Below are 8,513 nucleotides of genomic sequence, written 5' to 3' on the forward strand. Positions count from 1 at the left end.
CGGTTTTACTTGCGGAAACCCAGGACATACACTGTAGAGTTGTCCCATGTTTGTAGCTAAATCACATCCAACACCTGTCTATAGTAATCACACGTAATGTATATTTTATTGTTTTAGAGGGATTTGTCTTAATAGATTTTATGTTACAGAAAATTGCTAGTTATATAGGGTCTTGGTTTTTTTTGGGGGGGGGGGGGGGGGTTTGTTTGTTTCACTGAGATGGAAAAAAGCAACTTTTTTTCCTGTATTTTAATGCAAAAGATAATTATTTTTCTGAAAATAATAAGCTAGTAAATAATGTGTTCTTAGTGGTGCCACTTGGCCAAACAGCATATTGGCATTTTCTCATCCCAGAATGTTTATCGTTGCATAGTACCAAAGCAGCTAATTCACGTTCTGTATTGTAAGAATGCAGCTTCACTCTATATCTACTGATACTGGGTCATGCAGACAATCTATTTTTATTTTTTTATTTTTTTTATTTAATCTGAAAAATATTAATTGCAAAATTAGTAACCTAGGGACAGATTCCTTTATTCTGGTACTTCATCCCCAGGCAGGGGTATAAAGAAAGTGTGCATATTGGAATATAAAGCACACTCACATGCCTTTGATTGTTTGATAATCTTGCTACTTCAATCAGATTTTCAATAGATACCTGCGCCCAGTGCATCTTGGCGCCTCCTACTGACTGGTGCAAGTAGTACATCAATCTAGAAACTGCTCCCCCTAGGGGATGGATTTCAAATTTATGTTTTCTTATCAGGGCTCCCTAGAATACTCCCAGCGTTTAGATCATATTTTGGTTTGTTCTTCGTTCTATTGAGTAGTTAAAGCTCTCAATGTAAGCTATAATTTACGAGTCTATGTCTTAAAGTGACCCATAGCTGGGGGAAGACCCTGTGTGAGTTGAAGTAATACTGAAATGATAATGGCATCTAGTACACAGTGACATCCCTGAGCCACAGGCCACTGCTTATGGTCCCTCGTGGGCGGGATTCACTGCAAGCTCATGACTGCCTCTACTGGGCATATGCAGCAGTGCCTCAGCCTCTGCCTAGTTCCTAGTGAACTAGCTGCATTCTCATGACTATTGATTCAGCTCATTAAATGCCTCCACGATGCGTAGGTGACGGGTCTAGTTTAATGCATTCATTATAAGTGTTTATGCAGTTTCTGATGAAATTTAAAGCCCTGTGATTTAAAAACAAATGCACATAAAATTTGGGAAATTAAAATTATGTTGAGATGATGAAAATGAAAGGAGATCCCTTTTTAATAGACCGGTTTAAAATCATAGTTTTTATTTATATTACCGCCACTCTATGATTCGGGTTAGGCACCATATGAGCGTTCTGGAATTAAAAGGGCTTCACTGGCAACACCGGGGCCACCCATAACCGTCACCCCAGCTATATGTCCTCCCTGATTACACTAAAATTCAGCGTTGAACCTTCTTTCCTGCAGGAAGGCTTTATTCCCTCTGGCGTCATTTTTTTTTTTATTTTTTTTTTTACTTTCTAGCGCTAGTACAACTCGACAAAAAATTGTCTGAAAATGGAAACCATTGTGTAAAGTTACCACATACCCACTCGCGATGTTACTCACGTTTTAGAACTTTAGTGTTATCCGGAATGCAAGTGGAACGCCGGTGTTTATATGGCCCTTAGGCTAAATATAAAGTTATTTCTTCAGTGTGCAGTACAATCAGTTATTCGCAAATCATCCTAAATAAAATGTGGGCGTTTTCTAAAGTATATATTTTTATTAGCTAAGTCCCACTGCGAGTAATTATTATTAAGTAAGCCCTACCATCATAAAAATATAGAATTTAATGGCAGGAACAAACGTATCTTGTTTGTTGTATTCTCACTTTTTCCCATAATAATTTTTATTTTGCCATATGCTTGTCCCATGCGTTCTTGAATTATTTTACTGTTTGAGTCCCTACAACAACTTATCCATGGATCCTTCACCCTTCTGTGTCCAACGTCTGCCTTATGACACCGATCAGTCTTCCTCCAGTTTTAGGATCTACACTGATTACCGGCCCTTCGTCTGAGCTTACAGCATTGACTACAATACTTTATCTCCTTTCCTTCACTATCTATAAGTGAAATTCAAGGATTTCCCATTTCTTAATTAATGTATTATGGGAGACTTTCTAAAGTGCAGTGTAAGTTTACACTCGGCACACCCAATAGCATTTATCTGTATGCGAATGTCTGTAGTTATATTATCTGTACTTGGTTCTCATCTACACCTAGAATGCTTTGGGTGAAATTAAGTAAGATAAAATAAAATAATGAATCTTACCTGCTCTCCGGTCACACTCTGGTTTGGTGACTTCCTGATGTCTGTAACGGTTCAGTTAGAACCTACTACTACTACTTGGATAGCCTTTTTCAAATTAATGGTTGGGTTATTTTTTTTTTAGGGTTGTGGAGAGTGTGGGAATAGACAGGAAGGATTGGGGATTTTCCCAAACACAATAGCAGAGAGCCACAACCTAAAAGCACGATTTTAGTAAATAAGAAACATTTTTAATTTATATTTAGAAATCAAATATATGTCACCTTCTCCTGAATCAAGAGAATGTTTGACCTTACACAGTTAGTTATCCCTGTCGTCTCTTAAAGTCGTACCAGGGCTGGCACACGACCCCTGAGGAACTTAGGTGCCACCCCCTTCCCGTTTAGTTCTAACCCCACCTCCTAGGTTCACCTAGGAGTAGCACCAGCACCGAGACTTTCAGAGTCCTCTTATTGTATCAGATATGTATATTTCTTTATACAGGGACATTCGTCAGACCCAGTCATAATGGATTCCATTAACCCTTCCTCACTTATTTTTTTGGGCCCTTGTTTTGGAGATAGGATATCTTATTGCTTTTTAACCTGGCCCTGAGGTCAGTATTCTTTATCGCTCCTGGGCCCTGGTGCTACGAATACAATCATTTAATGCTGCTAGACAATAGCTTTGATTAAAATAAATCTATATATATATATAAATCTACATATATTATTATTATTATTATTATTATTTTTATTATTGTATATTCTTTGTTTCACTGCTATTTTGTGTGTATTGATGTTTATGGGTACAAGTCCACGTCTCAAATACTTTGAAGCAGCCATATTGTCATAGACACAGATAAATCTTAGCTAAGAAGAAATCTGTCTCCTTTACTGCTATCTTAATAAGTGCACATAATTATGTGCTTATAGTCCTGGAAGATACAGGTTTTGTGAAGTACTGGTTGACGGGTTGGTGATTTGTGTTTTGGTTTGGGTGCGATTTGGAATCTTGAGATCACTCGTAGCCACTTAATAATTCCGCCAGAGACCTCCATTATTTAAATGAAGTGCCTTTTAGCAATGTGAGTTTATGCAATCTGTTTACCCAGGCTGTTAAAATAATGAATCTAATTTCTTTCGGCACAAACTCTTTATGAACCTCCACACTAGGAGAATAAGCAGCGGTCTATGTACACAAATCTCATATTTGGCCTTTCTAAAGTCAAATCTTGTGTAGCTTTTTTTTTTTTTTTGTAAACCAATATTATTGAGATGCTTAATTACCCCTTGTCCCATTTTAAGATGGGCAAATTTGTGTTTGAGTGGTCTTCACATCTATACTGTTGTTAAAAGCGCAGTGGCCAGAGAGAATGGATCAGGATTGGTTATTGATGATCATGTGATCTGCTCGCAGCCTTGCAGACAATCTCGATAAATATTGCGTTACAGCCAAAGGTTTGACAAGCGCACAGGTGTCCTCCATAGTTAGTATGAGCGTAGGGACTAGCCACCTAACTGAGACCAGAGACTCTTTATCCTTGTGCAGACTGATCTTAAATATAACAGGCAAAACTTAAACTTTGTATTGAGGTTTTTTTTTTTAAATTGAAACTGGAGAAAATAAAGTTAACTAGCAACAAACAATTGGATCTGGTTATATTTGTTTAAAAAACATCCAGCCTACATGACAGAACATACATTTTAAATACCACAGCATAGAGCTTATCTACCAGTATCAAATCTCCATTTGGATCAGTCAAGGACAAAACAGGCAAATGAACAGAGGACACCCAATTGGTTTCTATTCATTATCAATAAAAGAAATGTTGATTCTTGTTACCCACATTTTCAGAAGCCTTTATGTTCGTACATAGAGGTCTTGGTCCATTCATATCAGTGTAAGATATTTTGTTCTGCAATCTGTAATGTACTGATTGGTAATAGATTTTGTCTTGCAAAAAATCAGAAGTGTAACACTATTTATTAACCACTAGATGGTGCACTTACTTTTTAAACATGATACCTCGAATGCAACCATTTAATGGCATTGTGATTGTCATGTATTCACCCTCTGTATCTGTAGTGAACCCCTCCCAACAGGTAATTTTCTGCATAGAAGCGATTCAGATTAGAGTTTTACATCACAGCTAAACAAAATGTGCAAGTGGTAACATTTATATACTGTTTTCAAGAAAGCGGCACATTTCTGATAAGCGCGTTAGACAACCTTTTCTTCCAATGTGTGCAAATGTTTATATTGCTAAAGGGCTGTACACATGTGTGCGTTTCGCAGCGCAGTTTCTCTCCTGTCCCTCGGATTAATAATGCTCGTTTGTTTGTTTTTCTTCATCCTGTTACGAGCAAAGTAAATAGGATGTAATTATCATCTGATCACTGGAGACATTAGCTTGGTTTATTTAATATAATCTCACAGACATCCTTCTGCATCATCCTTACCTCACCGCACCGTAACACCAGTCATTCATTTTCAGGTGTTTTAAGTCACGAGGGGGTGAATTGTGATCTGCGAGTGACAGAACAGTCTCTCTCTGGCTCAAGAAATCCAGCAGTACTTAATGACGGTAGTCGGTGCCACTTGCTTATCTTGTTAAAAAAAAACAGTCTACCGACATCTTGTTTTTTGTTCATAGCGCTGGCGTGAGAGGGGCACAGCACTTATCGATATGCTGCATGCATTATAAAAGCACTTTCTATCTTTCACCAGCGGGCGAGAGGTGATTTTAATTTTCCTTTGCTACAAGGTTTAATTTGAACATGCTGACTCAGGAATGTCCGCAGTTCTGAATGGTGGGAGAATTGTGCTGGGACGAGGGAACAATGACATGTCTCAAATCATCATGCCTACCTGCCGATGGGCATCCATGGGGGTTCGGCCACCTCCCAGAAGACAGGGCTACAAAGACAAGTATGCTCTCTATATATATATACTTAAAAAATAACATGTCACAGAGGCAACCCCGCACACTTCAATATAAAATGTACCTAAATTAAATAAAGTTGATTGGTGATGATCAATTCAGGGGCAAACGCAGGATTTTTAAGGCCCACCCCCCCCCCCAAAAAAAAAAAAAAATAGAGAGAGAGAGAACTGATGCGGATGCGCATGCGCAGCAGCTCCATTTTGGCAAAGCTGTACTGTACAGCAGCCGCAGCGCTGTCAAAGAAGCCTCCGCGGCAGTGTTGTATTGTAGTACAATACAGAACCGCCGCGGACGCTTCTGTGACAGCGCCGCTATACAGTAGAGTGCTGCTGTGTAGGGGCAATCTTTAGTGCCCGTTTGTTCGCGGAGGAGAGGGGTTTCTGGAGAACCAGAGACCCCCCCCTTCCTGCATGCACCCCTGCAATTGAAAGGCTGGGCCAACCTGTGGCTCTCCAGGTGTTGTTAAACTACTAGCCCCAGTATGCTGGTAATTGTAGATTAATTAAACTCTAGAGAGCCACTGCGATTTAGACCTTAAATAGCAGTAGAAAAATAAATGTCAGAAATATGAGGTACCAGTGACAATCATTGAGCTTTGTTTTGATTGGTCAACTGCAAGTTAGGCTAATGTAAGTTACAACTAGTCGGTTGCATTTATGCTAATTTCACGACTGTATTAATAAGCTTTCCTATGTATGATTATATTGCCAGCAAGCTAATTCCTACACTTAATTTTGACTGTGCCCCTTTCGCAGGCTTCGTGCCGGCTATTATATTTCAGCGACGGCTGTACAGGAAACTATCAATGTGTAAATGACACATATCGGGAGATCTTTTTGAAGACGGGTGCAAAGGAAACACACGGCGTTGACTTTATCAGACAACCGCGTTCTGGCGTTCAACCTGTAGCACTTAGAAAAGGAAAGTAAATATCTGATTTTGTTGTGATGAGGAGCGTCAAATTTTGCACCAACTTCAGTAAATGCAAAACCGTATCTCACGTGTCGGCAACCTGCACAAATTGTTTCGATAGCAACTCCTTGTTAATTTATGTTTTCCAATTAAGGCTGTGGCTGACATTTTTAATATAGTTCGCAGCATTGATTTATATCTAATTCCTTGTGTTATTCATACTTGTGGGCCATCTTATAGTGTTGTACAGCTATTATATGCTGGCTTATGCTTTTAGACCGTCCTAATGAACACCGTCTGTTATCTTACACTTTTATGCTTTTGTTATTGTCTTTTTTATTTCCTCTACATTTTAGTTGTGATTTAGCTATTCGTAGGATCCGTCTTTTGTGTTAAGGGATAACATGATTTGTCCCTGTAACTGTACAGGCTCCTGAATTCTGCTTTTGTCTGACTGGAAAAGTGCGTCACTCAAACTCTTTGTAGCAACAGTTCTTTCTGGTCTTAGATAGTGGCTACTGTCTGCATAATATACTTTAATTGATCATTGTGCACATATTGGCTTTTCTGACTCCTTTTTTTTCTTTTTGGTCTAAATGTTCCACTAGTCGTGAAATAATGACTTCTAGTATGGATTGCTGAGATTTCTTGGAGCAGTAATCTACCACAGATTTATAAGTTTTGCTCATTAAATAAAAACTAATTTACTATACTGTGCTCTCATGAAAGGAAATACTTTACAATATATCCCAAAAAGAAACCACTAAAATTGTTTCTATAAAATTGCAAACCTGCTATATTACCGCTATTTCTGTCCGTGGTCCTTAAGCTCTGCGGCAGGAGAGAGTGGTGGGAATTGCGCCTGGGTGCTCTTTCGGCACCGTTTGCAAAATTTATGTTTCTTTTTCTGTTCATCTTTAATTTAATTTAAACGCTGTAATTTGCATTGGAAATATTTACACTGAGCCAGAGTCTTACCTAAGGTAACAGTCAGGGCAGGTGAAATTTGTCCTCACAAGACTAGCTTGGTGAATGGATTGCGTTTTCATAAACATTGAACCACCCCAAAATGGCTGCCTCCACTGTATGGAGACGTCGGGAACACTTTGTACAGGGCATGTTAGCGGTATACTTATAATTTTGTGCCAAATGTAACCACTTCCCATTATGGGAGACTCAGGGGGGAAACATCAACCTTGTTTCCCCCCTAGAGACAAAGTTTACAATACGCGCATTGTTGCTTTAACTATAGCTGGGCGGGCAGGAATTGTTTGGCTTGCGAAAAGACTATGAAAAATGAATTTCATAACAATAAAAGACTGCAATATGTTTATTTAATTGTTTTACTGCATGAGCCTCTAAACCTGATGTATAAATTGTCTTATAAAACAAAGTGGGTAACAATTACAGACATAAGTACAGGTTACTGTGCACAATAGATTGCCTCCTAAAATGGCTGCCAGTCATCTTAAAGGAAAACTCGGCTCCATCAGTGTGTCTGATCTCTGCTGACCACAGCATTTGTAGGCAGTAACAGCAAATGTCTGGTTGGTGCAGTTTTAGTGCAGATTTGCGTCTTCGCTAACCAGACGCGTCAGGTCTCAGCTGATTGGTCAAGCTGTGGTCACATGACATTTCTTTACTTGGAATGTTCTCCAACTTTATTTAGACTACAGCTTATTCTATGGTACACAATTTCTTTTCATTATGTTTAGTGGCCAAGACGCAGGAAAACAGGAGATTCTGTACTGTATTGGCCGCAATGTGCGCAGTCCGGCAGGACCTCGCCGCTAATTGAATTCCTTTCTTAATATACATTAAGGGCATAATTGAACCTTGAAATGTATTTCTTTCCAAAAAAAAATTATAGCAACCAATCAGAATCTAGCTGTCATTTTGTAGAATGCACTAAATAAATGATAACTAGAATCTGATTGGTTGCTACAGGCAACATCTCCACTTTTCCAAACCCGCAGTTTAGTAAATATACCCCTTAGTCTTTGATTAAGGTTCTTTAAGGACCCAAACCTACTAAAGTACAGTAATTTCAGCAAATATAATCAACACTAGGTCAGTGTTTGTTAATTAAATTGCAGTGTACAACAGTAAATAATTTTTCACCTCATATTAAAATATCTTTGTAATTACTCTCATTTACAGTTTTTTTTATTTAATTCTTTATATACCGTGGACTTCAGTTCAATTTAGAATCTGGTGGCAAAATCCCTTTACAACCTGTAGGTGGTGCTGTTGCTGTCTATTGAGATGTCCTAAAAAGGTTTCAAACGAACAAACCTCTTACAATCATATTTACTATAGACTGTAATCAAGATGGAATTGTTTTAATATAGTGAAAAATAAA

This window comes from Mixophyes fleayi, chromosome 10 (genome assembly GCF_038048845.1).
Source record: "Mixophyes fleayi isolate aMixFle1 chromosome 10, aMixFle1.hap1, whole genome shotgun sequence".
NCBI lineage: Eukaryota > Metazoa > Chordata > Amphibia > Anura > Limnodynastidae > Mixophyes > Mixophyes fleayi.